The sequence below is a fragment of the Euprymna scolopes genome, chromosome 2 (genome assembly GCF_053919585.1).
Source record: "Euprymna scolopes isolate OS-2025 chromosome 2, ASM5391958v1, whole genome shotgun sequence".
Lineage (NCBI taxonomy): Eukaryota > Metazoa > Mollusca > Cephalopoda > Sepiida > Sepiolidae > Euprymna > Euprymna scolopes.
The window spans coordinates 32907748-32932853 of record NC_136483.1 but is presented as its reverse complement, the minus strand read 5'-3'; positions in this window follow the sequence as shown (position 1 = coordinate 32932853).

Sequence of the window (25106 nt, the reverse complement as noted above, 5' to 3'; positions counted from 1 at the left end):
CTATGAATTTTCAAGCAGTAAATAGATTAGAACACTTCACCCGAAATGTCCTACAAGGTTTATATATATTTAATACACCCATTTTACTTTATTCTCATATTCAATCAAATTCTAAACCTGAAATGGTCTTATTGTTATATATAGGTCTTATTAGTATTATTGTTGTTATTGTTCGTATTTCTTGTTGTTATTGTTAGATCTTATTAATAGTGAATCTTAGAGACTTAGAGAGTCTTATTAAGAGAGATGTTGTGTTCTGTGTTCGTGTTATGAAGAGATTCATATACATAAAATGTTCATACTTAGAAGTGTTAGTGAGGAGGTAGTGTTGAGACAGTCTTAGTGTTCACATTGTAGATATGAGATGTCGAGACATTGTGTATGTAAAGACATTTTAAAACACATGATATATAAGACATATAATCACTTTACCTTTTGGTAGAATTACAACACAAAGATGACGTTTATAAAAACACATGATGGGTTTATTTCTTCTCCGACCGGTCGTGGTTTTCTTAGTCAAGAATTCAAAGTTTTACATTCTATGTTTCAAAGGTGACCGTCTCGCTTCCAGACGTTCGACTGTTCATGTCTGAACTCCAGACTAAAACCAACACAAAGTCAAGTATCTGCAGAATGTCTTCTTGGTTCCTCCTCTTCTCTTTTCTCTCTCCCAACTTTCGAACACAGCATATAATAACAAAACTCTAAAGCACGTCTGACAGCACTGACTTCTGCCAACAGTCTGCCCCTCCTCTTAACAACACAGGCTTTTTATATCGCAAAATCGTTCACCTCTATTTGCATATTCTTCTAACTCACGTGATTACTACTCTATAAATAAGAGTCTTGACCGTTTCTTTTCTTTCTTTTTATTTATTTTTGGTGACCGACCCGCACGTGGTCTATCCAGGTAAGTCACGCATTTCTCCACACTCCCCCCTGATCTCATGATCACAAACAGGACATGCGGGCAATCGTCGTTGGCGGGTACTCCTTCGAAGAATTGGGGGCAGCACTTCCTCATTGCTGTTTTCTTCATTACCACCATCATTACTACCAGTCTGTTCCATTATCCCGTCTCGTGGTTCCATAGGCGGTGTCTCACAATCAGGGCAGGGGGGCAGTATCCGTCTTTGTCGGGTACTTCTCCGAAGAATCGGAGGCGTCATCTCCTCGGTATGCTCCATCATCCCTTCTCGCGGGGTTTCGCAATCACGGGGGGTGGGCAGTATTCGTCTCTGTCGAGTATTTCGATGAGGCATTACTTCCTTGTGTCCATCGCTCTCCTCACTATTGTCATCAGTATGTCCCATCATTCCCTCATCTGGTTCTGTTGGTGGTGTTTCTATGCTCACCTGAAGGGGCAGTAAGTGATCAGGATCATCTCTGAACGGTGTGTGATCCTCCTCATCGTCCTCAGAATCAGAAGAGGTATAACAAGGGCGGATATCTTTTACGTGACGTGGTATGCCACCAATCAACATGGTCTGAGGACTTATGATTTCGTCTATTTTTCCCCGGAAAAATTTCGTAGTGCACCCAGCATTTGGGGGTTTTATCCAAACAAGGTCTCCCACCTGATATGGTGTATTGACAACACTCACCACTGATGGTATGGCATCAACTCCTTTCACACGCTGTTCATATTGGTAAATCCCATTGGCTGGTGCAGTTGCTGGTGTTGCATTGTCCTTGGGTGTTATATTATACCAGTACACAGCTTCTGGAATAGAGCACTGCGTCCTGGCTGCAATTCTTTTGATGGTGCGGTGACACCGTTCTGCTATACCATTACCCTCGGGATAATATGCACACCGATAATGCATTTTAATCCCCCATTCGTGCACGAATTTCTGAAATTCTTGACATCGAAATGTGGCGGCATTATCAGTCAGAATTTCAATCGGGGCACCACGTTCAAAAAAGACGGCTCTCAACTGTTGTATAATGCTGGCTGCATCCTGTCGTGTCAACAGGCGCCATATTGTGAAACGCGTCGGGCCACAATCCGTCATGGTCAAAAAATGTTTGTCCCCATAATGTGTTATGTCCATCCCTACTCGCTGCCAGTTGCCCTCCACCTCGGGCTTCCCTTTTTGCCATTGGGATGGTGCCGGATCAATTCTCTGACACTCTTCACACGAACGTATGGCTGCTTTCACTGATGCTTTTGTAGTTGCAGGGCATACTCTTCGGACAAAATATGCAGTCCTCTGAATTCCAGGATGTCCAATCTGCTGGTGTATCATACGGATCTGGTCAGGTGTTAATTGATCCGTTACAGTCGCGCATGTTTGTTGTTGAAGATCGGATCCCTGCCTCATTGCATCGATCCACCTCTTTGGTATTCGAGTCAAGCTATCAGCCAAATTCTGCATCGACGAGACTAACGTAATGGCTACCTGCAAGCTGTATTCGTCAACTAGACGCTTAATTATTGCTAGTCTCCTTCGTACTAGCATTTCACTTGCAGCTCTAGTCTTAACTCGAGCCTTTCCAGTCAAGGTGTCGGTTAACCAATGGTAAACACACAATGAGTCAGTGTGGAGATGCACAACATTAGTCTGCCATTGCAATGCGAGATTAAGACCTTTTAACGTGGCATCAAGTTCTGCCAAATTTATATGTTGGGCATCATTTTTCGGACGAAGCCAGCATGCATCTTCCACAACAACACCTAGTTGCTCCAACACGACACCTGTAGCCAACGAACTTGCGTCAACCCATGCATTTAGTTCGTTTCCAGACACTTGCCACTCACCCCGGGCAGGGTCATTCCTATGCACTCTGGACAACATTTCAGCCATCATTTGTTGGAGAGAATCATCATCCGCAACATCGTCCCATCCTTTTGTTACTGTAGTCACTCGTCTTTTCACCACTCCTGTTGCCGATCGGAGCCATCCACAGACAGGTAGATGTCCTACCAATTTACCACAGATAGAAAACACAGTACGTCTTGTTAATACATTGGGTAACTTTGGAAGTGGGCTCCCTCGTTTCCATCGCAACGTATTGCCCTCCTCCCAGACCTCGAGGCCTAGCACGGGCACTCCATCCTTTAGGCGCTTAGGGTCTTTGCTTATTAACCCAAACGCTTTCAGTTTTATTCGAACTGCATCCGCAGACATTATGTCCTCATTAACATAGATGTCATCTATGTAGGCTGAAGCAGCTTTTGCTGTGGTCTCATCCTGCATCAAAACAGTTTTAATAATGGTTGTCATAATCAAGGGTGCTACCTTTAGGCCAAAACCCAAACGTGTCAAACAATATAGTTTTCCCTTGAGTAGTACTGTCTGAAACGGCCATAAGGACTCATGGACACGTATCTGCAGGTAGGTCCTCTTTAGATCCAGAAGTGCTACATTGCTCCCTTTTTGACGCCACTCTCTCAGTTTAGCAGCGCACACATCTGCGTTTCCGGTAAACGCATCAACATGCCGATTCAACTCTCGGTAATCCATTACGGGACGAATTTTTTCTTTGGTAGGTTGTTCAACAGCCATGAGCGGAATTAATCCCTTGGGTGGTCCCAGACGTTCCTGTGGGTATGGTATTAACCAACCGTTGTCAATCCACATCTGAAGTTCTTCTTCATATGCGGCCCTATTCTTGGTGGAAACTGCATACTCTGGAATCGTGTTGCACAGCCGATCTGGTTCCTGGCCCATGGCCCATTTCCACTTTGCAGTCCACACCCTTTCGTTGTCATCAAATGTAGCACAGAAGTCCTTTTCTTCAATCGACATGGCTGCACAGACGTCTTTCCCTTCTCCAAGCCTGATACCTCTAGCTGCTGTGATTGTAACGCCTCCTAGTGCTTGTATTGCATCAATTCCAAGCAACATGTCGTAGCCAAGGGGTTTCTCCTGCATCACCAGAACGTCAACTTTAGCTGTGTCACCCTTCTCAGTGCAGATTGTGACTGTCCCTTCACCACAACATACCCGTGATAAGCCATTGATGGTCATAACGCCGACTGGGTTCCTCTGCCACACCGGACAGCAATGGGCACTAACTATAGACCGGGAACACCCCGTGTCTATAAGTGCTGAACACTGCACATCATCAAGTTTAACGCTAATGACAGGCAATCCTGTGTTTATTGGTTGGCAGGGGGCAAGGGTAGCGATAGTACCTTGCCCTCAACTTCGTTTCCCGAACAGTTGCGAGATATGTGCCCAAACTTATTGCAGCGATAGCATTGCACTGGTCTCTTTGATTGTGGATATACACCTCTCCTATCACTCCGGCACTCTTTAGCAAAATGATTGGCCTCCCCACATTTATAGCACACTGGGGTGGCATGCTTATTACTATCTGGAAGAGAGTCCACATTGCCTCCATGTCGAAAACGAGCTGCTGCTGCAATTGGTTCCTGTTCCTTACAGATGTTTCGAGCTCGGGCCAATAACTCATCAGTTGACAATTCATCGATTCTTGATGATGCCCGCAACAGTTTACTGACCTCCTCGGGTAGGCCTACCAAAAAAGCACAGCTTAATATTTTATCGTTGACCCCACCAAACGGTACAGATAATTTTCGCAGGTCGGCTAGGTACACGTCGACTGTTTCCTTGGGTTTAAGTGTCCGGCTCGTGAACTGTTGCCACGCAACAAATGGATCTGTACACAACGCTGTATACAGGCTCTGCTTGATTTCATCCCAGTCTGGTTCATCCCCGAGTTGTTGGTAGACTGCATAGGCCCCTCCGGTTAGCCTCAAAGGGATAACTGTGGCTGGTTCTTTAATTTTGCACAGTTTACAGATTTTCTCTGCCTTTTCAATCCATTCAACGACAGCCGGTCCAGTGGTAGATCCGTCGAACTCGGGTATTAAGCGAATGTCGAATCTGTCCATTGTTAGTAACCGCACACCAAGCGCCGAAATAGCTTAAAACCAACACAAAGTCAAGTATCTGCAGAATGTCTTCTTGGTTCCTCCTCTTCTCTTTTCTCTCTCCCAACTTTCGAACACAGCATATAATAACAGAACTCTAAAGCACGTCTGACAGCACTGACTTCTGCCAACAGTCTGCCCCTCCTCTTAACAACACAGGCTTTTTATATCGCAAAATCGTTCACCTTTTTTTTTTTTTTTTTTTTTTTTTTTTACACAGTGATCACCACTTATCAAGGCCCGGAAGCCACTCAGGGATAAGGGTTATTGCAAGTACATCACGTTAGTGAGGAGATTTTATGAAGTGTTTAATTAGGGGGGTGGTTCATTAGGAATTTGTTAACATTAGACTTGAAGACATCCAAGTTGTAGTCCGGAGGGAAGCAGGCAGACGGAACAGAGTTCCACAGGCGTGCAGTTCTAAGAAAGAAGCTTTGCTCATGAAATCCGCGTTTTGATTTAGGCACAGATATAGAGTGGGGGAAATTTTTCACAGTGGATTCAGCTCGACGGGTGTTTTTCGTGAAAGTTTGGCGAGGGGGGACCAGGGATTGGAGTTCAGACGAGCATCTGCCATGAAAATAACGATAAAACAAGGATAGGCTCGCAACGTCTCTTCTGTGGGAGAGAGGTTGCAGGGTAGAGAAAAGGGCATCCCCCACTAAACCACGAAATCTATTTTGTACTCTGTCAAGGCATGATAGGCTGTTTTTGGCAGCTCCTGCCCAGATATGGCAACAGTATTCCATCCTTGGCCGTACTTGGCTTTTATATAGATAGAGAATTGCATCAGTAGCGAGATATCTTCTGGAGCGGTAGAAGGATCCCACCATCTTTCCTGCGACCTTGGCAACAGACTTGATGTACGTGTTCCATTTCAGATCAGGAGTAAAGGTCAAACCCAAAAGCTTGTCAAAACACGGGGCCTCACCCAGACGAGAGCCATCCATCACAATTGATGCCAGCTGGGGATCAGAGCGTTGATGATGTAAGGATAGGAGTTTGGTTTTAGATGCATTAAAGGTAACTAGCCACATCTTCCCCCACTGAACCACGCGCTCGAGATCAGAGGAGAGAGAATCCGAGAGAACTTCGTCATTTACAGCCTTTGATGTGTTGCCGTAGATGGTCGTGTCATCAGCATAGATGTCAACGAATGATTTAAGTATGTGTTTAGGGAGGTCATTGATGTAGATCAGGAAGAGAGTTGGGCCGAGGATTGACCCCTGAGGGACTCCAGCATTTATATTGCAGGCCTCCGATTTTTGTCCATCTACCACTACTCTTATGAGCCTATCGGAGAGAAATGATTTAATGATTGAGAAAACATTTCCAGTTATACCGTAGCTGGAAATCTTGTGAAGTAGACCCTTATGCCATACTTTGTCAAAGGCCTTTGATATGTCAAGAGCAATTGCCCTAGAAAGGAAGCCTTTGTCAAGAGATTCACTAATCCTGTGGGATATAACCGTCAGCACATCTGCGGTAGATCTTGCAGAGCGGAAACCATATTGTGTGTCACTAAGAAGGTTGTTTCTGCTGAGGTGGTTGACTATTTCTCTATTTGCATATTCTTCTAACTCACGTGATTACTACTCTATAAATAAGAGTCTTGACCGTTTCTTTTCTTTCTTTTTATTTATTTTTGGTGACCGACCCGCACGTGGTCTATCCAGGTAAGTCACGCATTTCTCCACGCAGACTATCGTCTGTTGTCCTCGGACTCTCTCTCAGACTCCCTCTCCTTAACTCTAAAGTTTCTAACTATATCGAGAACTTCCCATTTTCCATGACGTCATACACATGTTAAAACATGTGTCTTCTTGCATGTGTTCTGGAAATGCGTGTCCAAAACTTTTTCCTTTGTTTACAAAAGGAATTTTAACCTATATTTCCAGTAACCTATATTTCCAATATGTTAAAAACATGTTTATTAAATTATCCTATAGTTGCATTCCTTTTCTTAAAACTATTTTATCTCTAAGCTAAACAATGGTTTGTTTTACATTCCATTTGCTAATTCTCTCTCGTAATCTATTTCTAAACCTAAATTACGAGGTTCGAATTTCGTCTATTCTATTTTATTTTCATTTTAACTAAATCTCTCTATTTTTATACTTACATGAAAAGGGGACAGCCATTATCATGTAACATCCCTCCCTTCCATATTTCACACACAAAAAAAATGTATGCATTTTTAAATTTAGTACACTTTTTTTCTACATCTACACAACCACACGGCTAGGAAAGATCAGGCTAAAAAAATCTCTTTCAGTCAGCCCTCCTCGGCCGACTTCACAATTATTATATTTTTATAAGTTCAGAACCTTTCTGATCTTCGGTGCATTTACTTTTTGGGTGTAGGGTCTTTACCTATGATTCACATCAGCTACTTTCCAGCTACCCATATGCCGCAGACTAGAGGTTTCCACCTCCCTCGAAATGGACGATTCCCTTCGTCCCAAAAGTGTCCTGATCGTCTCTTTCCGCATGGTTAGTCTTATCAAGTATGGCTTTGTTTTTTATTCTATAACTATCTTATATGGGACATACCAAAGCTCATAACCAATCTTCTTGGTTGGCTTTAACTATCAAGATATACGTTTTTTCACACTGATTCACTTGGATTTCCTTGCTTGGACTCTTGGAATTTGATGAAGACCTAGAAAATATCAGCCTTAAGTAACTAACACCTTTTGCGCCACAACACAACAATTGCGCACTAAATTCTATCTAATAGCCCGATTTTTTTGTGATTTTTCTTTTCTCTCACAAGAGCTTCCAAGATCCAGCAGATATATCCCACATTTATGCCTCTCTAAAAAAAATACAAGGTTATATCTTTCTTACGTAATCTACGGTATATTTTTGCCTGTCTCTCACTTTATTAAGCTATATGTGATTGCCTCGGGACTACCTATCATCGGTTTACTGGTCCCCTTAAGAATTTTCGTATTCTTTCCAACGCGTGTTTATTAATTAAGCCAAGTCTTACCACTTGCTTGGAGTCGTTACGTGCGACCAGCTTATTTTAAGCACTTAATTAACGCAGGTTCCCAAATTTTTTGAATAGGGGCACATCTTGTGCTTATCAATCCCTACCAAGTCACTTTTCTTAGAAAAAAATTATAGGATATTTAAAAAAAACAAACAAAAACAAAATGCTAAAAAAAACCCCATCTTTCTTACGGCTTATCACATCTAAAAACTCTCTAAATACCCGTTTACGTAATTTATTTTGTCCCATCCCTAAAATTCTAACTGATTTCTAAGCCAACCATTCGTCTTAGTCTTTTTTTTTTATCCTAGACCATTTTAATTCTAATGTATATTTACTAATGACTTTGAATTCCTGCTGTGAAAATCAATAACATTTACACTAAGTACAAATTTACAATATTGTTTAAAACACATTTTCAAAAGAAAATACCTTAATACATTGAAACATTTTGCAACAAAACAAAAAAATAAAATAAAATAAAAATTCGTTACATTATACATTTCAAAAGTCCGTTAACACAAAACAAAAAATTGTCCCTTTTTCAAAGACCAGAAGAATTAAAACACACTAAAAAGCCGAAAATATTCACAATAAGCAGAATTTTGATTTTCATTTCTGCATCCTTCTTTTTTGTTATAGTGTATTTTATTTTATTTATTTTATTTTTTTTTAATACTCGAGAATTTTAAAAGTACTTTCGACTTTTGACACTAAATTATTATTTATTATGATTGACAGTTTTAACTCTAAACAATTCAGACATTAACACACATTCTTATTAATGACACACTGTCCTATTTTCTATTTGTGTGCGGCCGTATTCAACAATTTTTCTCTTGTTTTTTATTTTATTTATGAATGAAATATTCGTGGGGTGTTTTTTTTTTTTAACTGACCGTATCTCTTTTATCATTCATTACGGCATATCGGCCTTTTTTTTCTTTTTTTAATATTTTCTTGTAAACTTTAGATTTCTGTGTGAGTGTGTTATCATTTTTTTTCTTTTTGTTCGCATTTCTGTGATCGTGTAATGTTTTTTTTCCGTGGTATTATTTATTTATTTACTTTTTAAATAAAAACGTTGTGTTTCTTTTCTTTTATTTTTTTTCGTGGTAACCGAAGTTTTTTTTTTAAACCCACCCTTGCTGGGTGGTCTGGTCGTTACGGCTCCAAATTGTATTTGTTATATTGTTTCATTTTTATTATTCTTATTGTTGTTAGTCTTTTTGTTCGTTGTTATTAATAGTGAGTCTTACTGACTTAGAGAGTCTTATCAAGAGAGATGTTGCGTTCTGTGTTCGTGTTATGAAGAGATTCATATACATAAAATGTTCATACTTAGAAGTGTTAGTGAGGAGGTAGTGTTGAGACAGTCTTAGTGTTCACATTGTAGATATGAGATGTCGAGACATTGTGTATGTAAAGACATTTTAAAACACATGATATATAAGACATATAATCACTTTACCTTTTGGTAGAATTACAACACAAAGATGACGTTTATAAAAACACATGATGGGTTTATTTCTTCTCCGACCGGTCGTGGTTTTCTTAGTCAAGAATTCAAAGTTTTACATTCTATGTTTCAAAGGTGACCGTCTCGCTTCCAGACGTTCGACTGTTCATGTCTGGACTCCAGACTATCGTCTGTTGTCCTCGGACTCTCTCTCAGACTCCCTCTCCTTAACTCTAAAGTTTCTAACTATATCGAGAACTTCCCATTTTCCATGACGTCATACACATGTTAAAACATGTGTCTTCTTTCATGTGTTCTGGAAATGCGTGTCCAAAACTTTTCCCTTTGTTTACAAAAGGAATTTTAACCTATATTTCCAGTAACCTATATTTCCAATATGTTTATTAAATTATCCTATAGTTAAATTATCCTATAGTTGCATTCCTTTTCTTAAAACTATTTTATCTCTAAGCTAAACAATGGTTTGTTTTACATTCCATTTGCTAATTCTCTCTCGTAATCTATTTCTAAACCTAAATTACGAGGTTCGAATTTCGTCTATTCTATTTCATTTTCATTTTAACTAAATCTCTCTATTTTTATACTTACATGAAAAGGGGACAGCCATTATCATGTAACATTATATCCATATACCAATAAAACGATAATCTATAAACATTAATTGCCACTAATACGAAACTAAAACTAACCGTAACATCTTTACAAGGTTGTTACGAACATAATATAAATATAGATACCAATTTTTAAAAATTCTTTTTACAAAAACTCAATCACCGGGAAATAAAGGAATTTAGGAACCCAACAAATAGGATATATATATTTTTTTTAATTTTTCTTTTTTTAAATGGCTTAGGACTCCCCATAGAAACTTCACATAACTCCGTTCTTAAATAAGGATACGAAAATTAGGCGATACATTAATATTTAAATGGCCTTTTCCGTAACCACAACCAAGGTAAATGCTTCTCGCATGTTTTTCCCGTTAGGGACCCCCCCACCTTTTTTTTCTTTCAATTCAAAAATGCTACATTGCCAAAAGTGTGTTTATTCATAAAGTCTGAAGAAATGCTAGTTTTTGAAAATTTTCAAACGATATAATGCTTGAAATTTTCGAACTGGACATTGAAACAATTGTAACATAAAATGAAATACACTTTTTGTTGCCATCAACACCTTGCCTTGAAGTCTTGATTTTGCACACACACACAATATATATATATATATATATATATATATATATATATATATATATATATATATATATATATATATACATTTAAAAAAAACGTTGCATATATTGACTTCTCCACAACCTGATGATTTTTCTTGAAGCTCCATTTTACCCTGGACATTATAATTTATGTTTATGTTTTCTCATGGATTACCAATGAATTTTCAACAGACCCATTTCGGATTTTCCTGTTCTTGATTTTACCATCTTTACCATTAATTTTTAACACCCTTTTTCTCCCTTTTTCCCCATTACTTGCTTCCTTAATCCTCTTGAATCTCTTCAATCTGTCAGGAACTGTTAAATAACTTTTTTTTTTCTGCAAATATGATAAACTTCATATTATTTGTTTTCTGTGATGTATTAACCTGCAAAATTTATTGTATATTTTGCAAACCATTTCCCTCTGCTGAGAAAAATTGCATTCTTTGAAACTCCATGGAATAAGGATTTTTCTTATTTTATTTGAATTCTTTGTTGGATAATTAAGATTTTGTATACCTTCCTTATAGCTTTATAAGTATTTTGTTGAAAATTTGAATAAATTTTCAATATCAAGATTTTTATTATATGTTTTTTCAATTATATTTCACCTTTTGTGTATACCAATCCTTTTTATTTAGAAGCTCAATATATGTTAAATATAACAATAGAGCACATATAAAAAAATTTACAGTTACATTCCAAGATCCAAATATGTATTTTTCATGCAAAAGAATGGCTGTTGGAACACACAAACGATGTTGAATCTTCTATGAATCTTTTTTCTTCTTGCAGCATTATATTGTCGTGCATGTTTTTCTATCTAAGCAAAGAATTTCTAATTTTTCCGAAGAATATATGCACGAAAAGAGATAGTATCGACATAATAATAACCGTTTGTTTCTGGATGATGAAACAGATCTGTAAAAAATGTACCGAAATTCTGAAGGAGCTGTTTTGCATGAAAAATAAATATTTTGATTTTGAAATGTAGCAATACTGTTATTCTTATATGCATAAGGCACTTTGTATGTGTATGTGTGCATGTCTGAGTTTGTTCTGTATGGATTCCAAAATGGCTGGGCCGATTTAAAAAAAAATTCATACATGTATACTTTATATGTATGGGAGTATTCTTAGATAGGTTTTGTATCAGAATGGCTCCAATAATTATCAAAAATCGATAATAAAACAATCTGATTAAAGAAGGAACAATCTGATTTTGACCAAAGTCGACACCCTTATACAGTCTAACATCACAAGTGCATCCAAGAAGTTTCATCATCACACAAACAAAAAGGGCCAAGTAGGTTTTTTGATAAGACAGGGGCGCATTCAAAATGGATGCTTCTGTTTAGAGCATAATTGAACCATGATACTTGACTTTTGCATTTTAAACTTTAATTCAAGCTATTATATCGACATTATTTTATAAAATCAACCGTAGATTCTGTAGATTACAATATATTGTAAATTAAGTCACTGTGAGGAGGCATGCAAAACTTCCTCCCGATGCACCATGGTAAGTCCCTGACTAAAGAAGGCGATTGATTTAATTGAAAAATGGGTGATTTCACCAATAAAAGTATTGGAAGTGAGAACGTTTGTTGATTCTCATTCAATCCAGGTAACGTTGGGCCTCCCTGCTAAGCCCCCTCTTTGGGTAGAGCACTGTCGTAAATAATCTCACCCGATACTTAATTGGCTGAAAAATGTGACGCTCATTGTTTGTTTATAAACAAGCAGTTAGAGCACTGTAAAAGTGATGGACAAATGTTTGTTTAAATAGACATTTGGCGAGATAATTTATGGGCGCCGCTCCCGCGGGTTGATCAGTAGAACTGCTGACTGTCAACACGATGGTTCTAGGTTCAATCCTTGGCTTGGGAGAAGTGCTAGGCTAGTGGCACTGATGAGTCGTGATACAAGGAAACAGGACTGTATGTCGATGACTACAAACATATATATATATGAAATCCGATATATATATATATATATATATATATATATATATATATATATATATATATATATATATATAATTTCCTGTAAACATTTCCAAATACATTCACTGAAAAAATTGTAAGAATATTAACGAATTAATCATACCATCGACTTATATATTGTAATATGCTTTATTATTTATTTCAGGATTTTAAATGCTAAATCTTATTTACTTACTTATTTATTTTAAACGCCAAATCTATTTTAAACGCTAAATTTTTAATGAAGAATCTATTAAATTTTATAAAAATAATTTTTAGTGAAATTTTTACCGTGAATAATATAATTAGACTTAGTTACTAATATACTTAACCATATTATAAGAGTAATTTGTATATATATAAATTTTCACGTTTGTTTGTATATATGTCAGTACTTTTTGTATTATATAGAGAAATAGCGCTAAATTTATAGTTTAGTAATATATGTATATATTTATATCTCGTTTTTAGGTGGGAAAAAAAACTTTAGTAAAATTTATGAATTGCTCTGATATTGGAGTAATAGTTCTAAAAATCCGTATTAACAAAACAAACGAAAAAATTAAAATTATAATTATAATGGTTAGAGCTAGAAAATTTAATGCAAACTTATAATAAATCTGCTTCAGAATTATACCTTGAAAAACCTAACATTATTTTGTGAATAGGTTATATTTGTTTTGATATAGGTTGTTAGTACCCCTCTTTCTTTTTAGAATGGTTCAGCCCTGTAAAGTTGACTTTAATATAAAGGGATGGTCTTTATTGAAAGTTTCGTGGATGGTTTTTGGCCTGATGAGGTGATTTTCCCTGCTAGGGGGTCATTGAAACACGTTTGCTAATGTGTAGCCAATAGCTCTCCAACAATCAATATATTGCTCTGTTTCATGCATTGAGCACTCTTTGGAATGACATATTGTGTTGTTGTTATGAGTTAATGAAAAAACTCTACCAACAGTATAATAATATATATATATATATATGATAGTTATTCAGAAAATATATCAGATTTCATTCAGAAAAACAACACTTCATTATTTTTTTTATTTTATTTTTTCATTTTTTTTACACAGTGATCACCACTTATCAAGGCCCGGAAGCCACTCAGGAATAAGGGTTATTGCAAGTACATTACGTTAGTGTGGATATTTGATGAAGTGTTTACTTAAGGGGGCGGTTCATTAGGAATTTGTTAACATTGGACTTGAAGACATCCAAGTTGCAGTCAGGTGGGAAGCAAGCAGACGGAACAGAGTTCCACAGGCGTGCAGTTCTAAGAAAGAAGCTTTGTTCATGGAATCCGCGTTTTGATTTAGGCACAGATATAGAAATTTTCCAGAGTGGATTCAGCTAGACGGGTGTTTTTCGTGAAAGATTGGCGAGGGGGGACCAGGGATTGGAGTTCAGACGAGCACCTGCCATGGAAATAACACACAATGTAACATAGCCATTATGTCACAAATGGCCAAACAAATAAAGCAGGAAAAGAAATAAAAATCTGGGGTGGCATTTTTTACCGTTATTTTCTGCATCACTTAAAGAAAGTCTCTTGCTGGCACATGTTCATTTTACCTGGTGCGTTTCTCCTTCCTCTGACTGCATGCAGACCCATTCTCACCTGTGACTTTACATGTCCATTTTCTTTGATGCTGCACTTTGCTTCTGTGCCGAGCATATGCTGTATTTTTTTTCTCCTTTTCTTTCCTTTTTCTTCTTGCGGACACCACTTCCTAATTTGCATATGCTTTTTTTTTTTTTGGCTACTGCCGCTGCTGCTAATCTCTCTGCAGCCAGCCAGCATATGCACTATATGACAATAATTGTTTCTGCCTATTTTGAAAGTATATATTTTTCTGACATACAAAATGTTATAAACACATACAGAAAGGTTTCAGGAATAGGAATAAAGTAATAAATTTTTGTTTAGCTCAAGTAACAAAAAGAATGAAAAAAAAAACAAACAAAAACAAAGGATATATAAATTAAATGAATAGAGTCGCATTTAGATTTCCTTTCGACTAATTGTGGTGAATGAATACATTATTATTACTTTAACTCTATTCAATTGTTGTTAAAAGTCTAAAATATGAGCAGGCGTTCCAAAAGTAATGCCTCCTATCTTTTTATACCCACTGAATGAGTCAGAGGGTATTGCAAATGGCATTATGATAACTGAACTTATGCATTCATGACATAAAAGTTTCCTCTCTCTGTTGCAGATATTGGCAGTGTGAGACTAAGAAAGCAACCCTTGTCATAAACGTGTGTCATAGACAGAAATGTGTCATTGAATTCCTAGCAAATATACGCTGAGAATGATGGTGACTATGTAGAAAAATAAATTCTGGGACACAAAAGTTTGCTCGTTTTGATGGTACCAATCCCGTCTTTGTATCTCTTCATCTTTCCAAGTTAAAAAAAAAATAGGAGAAATAAACTGAGGAAGTAATAGTTAAAGCCATTTTTCAGAAGGAGTTCTTGTATGTGACAATTTTGCATTAAAAAGAATTCCTTGCAGAGCAAGCATATTAAGCCCTTCACATCTTAAAGTAGATGACAGTTTTCTAAGACTGTCATGTTGATTTCTATTTTAATGCTACATGTTACTCATAACATGTAGTTTCGTCACAAGTTAACAGAAAAAAAGAAAAAGGAAAGAAATTCGACTTGCTTTTTCAGTTTTAGACAAAAGACGTTTATTTGTGGTATTTCCAACAATGCACTGACTCTTGTTTTTAACAGTTCATTTCTGCATTGACATACCACACGTCTTTTTTTCTTCTACTTTTTTTTCCCGTTCGCTGTGATGTCCCATCTAACATTGACTCATTTGCATATGCATCATATGCGGCTGTTGAACAACCGAATGTCACACATACTTTCCCATCCCTAATAAATGTTGTCGTTTCTTCCGTAGATTTTTGGCTGTTTATTCTTCTCTCTTATTGCCTCGTACATCAGTATTTTATATAATCTTTCACCCACTCACGTACTTGTACCAGATAAAAGGAATGTGTAGTGGGTGAAAGATTATATAAAATGCAGGTTTTTGAGATTCTGTATAATATTGAAGTCATTCAATATTATACAGAATCTCAAAAACCTTTAAAATATTTATATATTTCAATTTTGGCGTTTGTGGCTGGTCGGTCGGTCACTGGTCAGGTATCTTTTCCAACCAGATGTCCATGTCCACTGGATATCTGGTTCGAAAAGATACCTGACCAGTGACCGCCAGGTTACTCTAGCCCCAACCTCAATCGTCTAGTGGACTGGACCTTTGTAAGAAGTGGGCAGCCTGGGTGCAGTAGTGGAGCTCCAGCTGTGTCAATAACCGACGGAATAAAACAAACAAACAAACAAACAAACAATTTAACATCAGTATTAAATTACGAGAACACTTATCGGTGTAAGGGACATAACTCTGAGTATGACAGAGTTCGGTGGGCTCCTTCCATTTTAAATTAGTCTACGTAATGTTAATGCTGTTGTTTGGCGATTTTACCACAGTCACCACGCAAATAAATAAAGATTTTTTTTGACACGGAATTGTTTAGAGATACGAGGAGACTTTATTTCCGAATATACAAACGCAAACAAAACGTAAACTAATAAAAAAAATAGAAAAGGACACAATGAGCTGTTTGTTGTGATAGGCAAATAGCTATCTAACACTCTGACTTAATGCGGGCATAAAGCCCAAACCATTATGTTTAACGGGGTGAAGGATTAAATTTGCATTCAAATATTTAAAAATAAAATTTTCACAAAACGGTGCCCCAGTGTATTATAAACACCACAACCTCTTCATGTTAAGAACGGTTTTCGGAATAAATCCCCCTTCCCCAACCTCCCCATGTTAAGAACGAACGGCATTCGAGGTTGGGGGATGTTTATTCCGAAAGCCGTTCTTAACATGGGGAGGTTGGGGTGCTTATAATACGCTTGGGCACGTCGTAAAAATTGACCCACAAAACTAATACATTGTTTTTAAGGACGAAGATGAGATAGCGTTGTTTTTGTCTAATTTACTTAAAAACAAAGTAATTTAAATAAGTACGTAATTATAAACAATTTGGTCAAGATTAAAGTGTAGTATCTGTTCTTCAGATGCTGCACTTCCATTTCTTGTTCTCTTTCGGTGGAGGATCAGTCCTTCACGACTGAGACAATTTTTTATTTTTGCACCTTTTCTCCACGTTAAAAAACGACCCTGGTGTCTAACTCTGTCCCATGGGGAGGCATATCAAATAGGAACAATAAGTAAGATACATAAGTTAAAGTAAAGTTACTTCCTTTGAATCACAATATTCGATATTACAACTCTTTAATTGCCTTTATTCAAACTTTTTTTTTTTACAAAGGAGTCACCACTTATCATAGCCTGGAGGCCACTCGAGGATAAGGGTTAATGGGTATACATTAGTCAATGGGATTATAGCATAGTAATCATAAGTAGTGGAAATTTTGTAAATTGGATTGCTTGTAGGGACTTGAAGACAATCAAATTGTAGTCAGCTGGGAAGCAGTCAAACAGAAGAGAGTTCCATAGGTGCGCAGTTCTAATAAAGAAGCTTTGTTCATGGAATCTATGTTTAGGTTTATGCACAGATAAAGAGTGGGGAAAATTAAGCGAGTGTTTTTCGTGAAAGTTTGGTAAGGGGGACTATAGATTGGAGATCAGACGCACACTTGCCATGAAAATAACGATAAAGCAGAGACAGGCCCACAACGTCTCTTTTGTTGGAAAGAGGTTGCAGGGAAGAGAAAAGGGCATCCCCCACTAAGTTACAAAGTCTATTTTGAACTCTGTCAAGGCAGGATAAGCTGCTTCTAGCAGCTCCTGCCCAGATGTGGCAACAGTACTCCATCCTTGGCCGTATCTGGCTTTTTTATATAGGTAGAGAATTGTATCAGGAGTAAAATATCTACTGGAGCGATAGAACGATCCTACCATTTTTCCACCGGCCTTGGCAACGAATTTGATGTACGTGTTTTATTTCAGATCAGGAGTAAAGGTCAAACCCCAGAAGCTTGTCAAAACATGGAGCCTCCCCAAGACGAGAGCCATCCATTAGAATTAGCTGCAAAGTTCTTGACAAAGAGTCTGACTTTGTCTGATGCTGACGAGATTACCTCACATCAATTAATGATAGTTGGGATAGAGCACACACTTCTGTTCAGGATTCTGTTTGCTATTTGCCAAAACTGGTGGGAACCAAGCCGCTACTCAGCTACTTTGGACTTGACAGACTGACCATACAACTCTCTTATGTTCTTTATTACTTTCTGTTATATCCTGTTCAACGGTATATAATAGTATGACAAAATACGCGAAGTGGAATGCGTAACAAAAAGGTTTATTAGTATTTCATAATAATACAAATACAAAATGGTGACTTGCTTTTGAAGATAGATAAATGTAACTGAAGGTAAAGAAAAAGAACTTAGTGTGTGAGAGCTAAATGCTCGTCCCTGGGAAGCTTGGTTAACTAGAGTACACTTGTAGAGTGTAAGACGCGAGACTGGTAGGACGCAAGGCTGCAAACAAGACAAGACGCCCTACCTTAAAATGGTAGCTTTTTTATACACCGTTTCGTATCCGGTTCGATACGTAGTTATGTCCCTTATAACATTTTCTAACACTGGTTGCTGGCAGTCCTGAAAGCGGCTTTTGTCTCATTAGCTCTATTATGTTGGAAGCAATGGAAAAAGTAATTTCTGTGCGCAATGGCAGTAGCACATTCTAGAGAGAACTACTGTTGGCTGTTAGGTTTTTGCTGGAATATTTTGGAGGGTGTAAAGAGGTCTATACCTACAATCAATCATTCCATAAGGTCTGATACTATAGAAGACACATTATCTTTAAACAGGGAATGCAACGGTAGATCTGATATAAATGTACGAAAACTATCCCAGTTAGCCATAGTGTATCAATATACAGCACGATGGAGATGTACATCTGAGGACTTATTACATTTCATTTTTATCTTAACTGATACAACCGAGTGGTCAGAGATCCAAGTGTTGACAGAACGGAAGGTGAACAAGTTGTGAGGAAAAGGTCTAGGAGATTTGCATACTGACTGTCAGTATTGGGCACATGGGTGGGTTCGTGAACAATATGCGTGAGGTCATAAGCAATAGAGAAATCGTAACAGAACCTTCCCTCATTATCTGTCTTTTTTAAGTGGGCTAACCATTCCACATTGTGAACATTGAAGTCACCACAAACATGAAAGTCAGCCGAAGGATGAGCAGACAGGATGTGGTCAATTTTCTCAGATATGCTCTTAAAGATAGTAACTCCGCTGTTGTGGGGGCGATAGAGGCAAATATAAATGTTGTGTTGTAAGCAAGTGCGACCCGGAAGCAAATATAGCGTAATTTAGGGTTCTCTCTTGTATTACTTGTATTACATATAGCCTTACTAATGCTTTAAAATATGTTAATATATTATTTTGTATTTGTATATATATATATATATATATATATATATATATATATATATATATATACATTTTGTGTACAGAAAGTTGTTAGATGAGACAAATCATTGGTACCGTCGGTTTCAAGCCCGATAATAAGGACCATTTAAGGTATCCTTATCAAGCTCTCTTCAGCCAATATTCATCTATTTTATAACCGGAAGTGTGAAATATATATATATACCTCGCGAGTTCACGTTTAAATCTCGTTTTGTTAAAATACCCCTCCCTCCCCACGTTTATTTATCGGATGATGATAATTTCATTAACTTTAAACTTTGAATTTTTTAAATTTAAAATCAAATTTCGAAAAAATGTTCCCTTATATAAATCGATTTTAATTTGAACCCAAATTAATTTAAAAATCTAATTTTTCTTATGTATAAAAAACCTTAAAATGTATATTGGTATCGGTTAAAAACTTAAAATTTTGTTTAATCATATCGAATTACTTTTAAAAATTTCTAAAATATGTTCAAAGTTTTTTAAAAAATTTTAATCTTTCGTTTAATTATATCGAATAACGTTTAAAAATTTCGAAATACTTTTAAAATTTTATAAAAAAACCCAAATCTTTTAAGGTTTGGGGAAGTGAGTATTTATCTATCCTAAGTGATTTTCCTAGTATATTAACATTATTATATTTTTCTATAGTTTTAAATTTGAAATAGATTGTAAATTACATTTATAAAGTATAATTTAAAAAAATTTATATATAATACATTAATTTAAAATCTATAATATAATTACAATTAAAATCCAAGTTTACCGACTAGTCATTTTAGTATTTACAATTTTTTTTTTCCTATTACATACATACATATATATATCTAATCAACATCTAAGTTTTGTTCTTTTCATTGATCCAGTTTATTAAGAGCCCCTTCCTTCTGTGTATGCACTTTTTCAAAGCTTCACTCCTCACATTTAAACATTTTATTTTTGGGTCATGAATTGCCCGGAGGATGTAGTATTTTTCTGCATTACAGAGCGAGCATTGACTTAATATTGATGACGTTTTCAACATATGACCAAGCGAAGTAGTCCAGCAGGTTCAGATCAAGGGAGGAGGGGAACCAGTTAGAGAAGGGTACATAGTCGTAGCACACCCCTGAAGCCAAGCCTAGGTATATATATATATATATATATATATATATATATATATATATATATATATATATATATATATATATATATATATATAGAGAGAGAGAGAGAGAGAGAGAGAGAGAGAGAGAGTCCAAAGAGACCTAGGCTTGGCTTCAGGGGTGTGCTGCGACTATGTACCCTTCTCTCACTGGTTCCCCTCCTCCCTTGATCTGAACCTGCTGGACTACTTCGCTTGGTCATATGTTGAAAACGTCATCAATATGACATTACACAACACTAAATCCAGCCTGATCACCACTATCCGTTGAGAATTCATTAAGCTCCCACTGGTGCTTGTGGAAAAAGCTTGGTCCCAGTTCTGGACACATATCGAGGCAGTGATTTAGGCTGAAGGCAGCTACATTGAATATATATCAGCTCTATTACATAATCAAGTTACCTGAATTGATTTTTTTCTTCAATAACAGTTTTAAAATAAAGCTGTAGTGTTGTTTTTTTTAAGGTGACAAATTTATCGTTCCACCCTGTGTGTGTGTGTGTGTGTGTGTATATCTATAATATAAAGCAGAATGTGTATGTGTGTGTCTGATCATGAATAGGCTCCTATATGGTTGACTATTTAAAAAAAAACTGATTGCATATAATGATAGAAGATGTATCGAGACACAGCAATGGGTATGTTTGATCTGGCAGAACAGTGGTTCATTAAAATTGTGGGATCTGCGTTCACGCCTGGTCTACAAAGTATGGAAATAAAAAATTAAAAAAAAAAAAAAACGTTTACAAGTGTTTTTGATATAGATGTACATAATAATACTTTGATAAGTATGTTTTAACTTAAATAGGGATGGTATAATAAAATTGTGGTGTGAGCGTTCGCGCCTGGCCTCCATAGAATGGAAATAGGCACGAACTTTAATAAAGACTTTTTATATCTATCTGCGTGAGTATACTTTGATAATTATGTTTCAGTTTGAAGAAATATGGTATAATAAAATTATGGGGTGTTCGTTTGCATCTGACCTCCAAAGAATGGAAATATGTCACAAAGTTTAACAAGATTTTTTAATATAGATCCACAGAATATTGTGATAAGTGTTTCAGTGTGGACAGGTATGGTATGATAAATTATGGGGTTTATCTATTTTATTTTTACTTTCATCATATTTTGCTTTGGTTTTGATACCCCCAAAATTCGAAGCTATCTCATTACAACCCTTCCTTTTCATAACCTATCATACTTTAATAAATCAGAGTCCATTTTCTGTAGGCTGTTTTTGAACCCAGTCAACGACGGGTACTTTTGCTAGTATATATTTCATTAAATGAAATAGATGTTTTTTGTCTATTAATTTTGTTTTTGATCTTTTCCAACTTCTGAATAATGGTGCTCACTTCTGGTAGAAATTGGCCGATGTAATTGCCACATTTCTCAGAAGTTTGAGTAATTTGCAATCCTTCTGAATTCATCATCAGGGATAGATTAATCTCACTGGTTTGAAACAATTTATAATTTTTTTTTATTAACGTGCATATATTTTATTTTATTGGTTATTTATTTTAATAACTTTACAAACATTTCAGATAGTAAAGTTTATTTTATTAATAGTAAGTTTTTTTTAATTTTCTTAGTAATACTTCTAGTATTTCAAGTTATTATTTATTGGTCTTTTCAAGTATAGATGTGTTGTCAACTACAATCTTCCTAAACTGAGATAAGGGACAAGAATGTTGATTAGTCAGGTCATTAAATATAGCATTAATTTTGGAGCGATGCATGGTTAATCTCCTCGACAAAGTGGTGGTACTCAAACCTATGTATATGTTTTTACCTTTACTGTCGGAGACACATTCTCTCAAAGAGCATTTGAATTCATAAACTAAGTTAGTTGCTATCAAGCAACTATGGCAATTACATCAGCCAGTTCCTGCCGGAAGTGGAAACTGTTATTCAGAAGTTTGAAAGGATTAAAAACAGAATTAATAGACAAAAATGTCTATTTTATTTAATAAAATAGGCTTAAGAGAAAAATGCTGCCTATATATATATATATATATATATATATATATATATATATATATATATATATATATATATATATATATATATATATATAAGCTAACAACAACATAAGGCTAAGAATACCAAACTAGTAGAAATCATCAACAATGAAAGCAGGGAAGTTACGGAAGATCTACAAATCAGCAACATAGTTAGTAAACTTAAGGAAAATGAAGCTTACATCGTACTTAAGGACCACAAACCCGACTTCCAAAAAAAACAAAAACAACAACCATATTAATTAACTCCACTAGACCAGAAATTGGGAAAATCAGCAAGAATATTCTAGTAAAAATCCACCTCCAAATTAAAAGAAAATTCAACCAATGGACCAACACCTTGTCAAATGGTTCACCAACAAATAAGAAAAAATGCACCTTTATGCAATTCGACATCATGGATTACTACCCATCAATCATGAAAGAGCTCTTCATGAAGGCTATTGAGTTTGCCAAAAACTCCCATTATGTCCCGGAGAGTGATATAGATAAAATGATGAAGAGTTGCACTACAGTGCTTATTAGAAACAGGGTGCAATGAACGAAAAATAGCTGAAATGGCTTATTTGATTTAGCGATGGGCTCCCTGAACTCGGCAGAAACCACCGACCTAGTTGGATTATTCATACTGCATAGCATCACCCGAGATAATGACATAAGAATCAAGGATATAGGCTTATACAGACGATAGGTTATGAAGAATTTGGGTCTCAAAGTGGAAATTACTAGCAACATTAAACAAGTAAACTTTCTGGACGTCACCTTTGATGTTGCTACCAATACCTACAAACCATACACTAAGGAAAACACAAACTCAACATATATCCACCCTCACTCCAACCATCCACCTTATCATTAAGCACATACCTAAATCAATCAAACGTAGAATAAATAACTCTTCCAATGAGGAAATAATATTCAATAGATACAATAATAACAATGCGCTAAAAAATAGCGGATATAAAAATGCCTACATACAATAGTAATAATATTAATATAACTAGATTTAATAATCTAGCAAGGAAAATAATTTGGTTCGCCCCTCCCCTTCTTCAACCTAATAATAAAAACGAAACTTGGGAATAAATTCCTTCATCATATAGATAAACACTTCCGACCTCACAGTACACTAGATAAAATCTCTAATAAAAATACCCTAAAACTTAGCTACAGTAAATTAATATATATAAAATAAAAAATAAATAAATAAATAAATAAAACAAGAAAATAAAAGAACTTATCAATAGGAAGTTGCCAACAGTTAAGAAAGGACAATCATAAAAACAACTTAGAATATTTAGATCAAAGCAAAAAAGTAGCCGCCAGACTAATAGAATTCTAACACCTCCCAACTGTCAACAGCGTAACCTGCATGAAACGGCACTTCCCCCTCACCCTTACTCTGAAAATTAGTAAAATTAAAAACAAATGAACGAATAAAAAAACGAGAGAAAAAAATAAAAAAATAAATTAAAATAACACTTGTCAAAAAGGAATTAAAGTCACCACCATTAAAGGATATACAATCATAAAAACAACCTAAGATATGGGAAATTTTAAATCAAGGGCAATAAATAACCGCCAAGCTAAAAGCATCCCTCTTCCCTCACCACACCTCTGAAAAAAACCCTACTACTCACATTTACAAAGTATACGCGCCAATGCCCCCAGAAATGTAAATCCCACCCAATGTAATCTTGACACCCATTTCAGTATCAATTCTTTTTTGGTTTGATGAATTATTGTCCCTGAATCGGGACTCCACTGAAATATGCATGCACATATGTAACTAATAATCTTTGTATAATAAAGAGACTATTATCAGTGACATGCAGTAAAATTTTTCAGGGGATGTACTTAAGTGAAAAAAAACCCGGCAAAAATATAGGGCACTTTTAAAACAGGAGTAAAAGAGGCATGTGTTTGGGCACCCTTAACACCCTCTTTCTGCACGTCCCTGATATATATATATATATATATATATATATATATATATATAATAGTAACTAGCAGGACCTGTGCAAATTCCACAGGGGACTCATTCCTATGTAATATATTGATGTTGGCATTCTGTAAATGTTCAGCTTAAATGGAGACGATCTGATATTATTGTAGCTCTTTTGTTAAAGCTGTAAAAGTATTTATCTAAGCTAGCAGGGACGCCCGGCAAAGCCCGGCCATAAAGTACGCTAAAATATGATGTTTTAATTCTTGCAGATTTAATATATATTATTATAGAGTTAATGTACTAATTTTATCTATTATAAAGTTGCGATTTCAAAAATAAAAAATATATATATTCATATGACTTGAGTGCATCAGCTTGAATTGAAAACGAAACCAAAACATATGAAAAAAATATATTCATATATATATATATATATATATATATATATATATATATATATATGCATATATATATATAACTTGAGTTCCTTAGCTATAATCGAAACCAAAACCAAAACTTATGAAGAATTCTTGGTAAAACTATTTATTACAAGAAATGGAAGCCCATAAAAATTAAATATATAACAATTTAACGACAGTCACTCAGATGTAAGCATGACTTACAAATAAATAACACATACGCTATATATAGATACAATATATATAGATACGAAAATCAACTTCTCAAAATTGGTAATTCACATATAAATTCTGAAACAAAGCCGATTTTATAAATATAAAAAATTCAGTCCATGAAAGTTTTCCTAGAATTCCTCCCATGTAAAAAAACAAAAATAAAGAAAAATTTATGACGTACAGTGATGATCATATTTATTGGCACGGTTAAATAAAAGTTAAATTTTGTCTAATAAATTCTAAAAAAGGGATTAAATTAAAGAAAATAACAAAGTATATTAT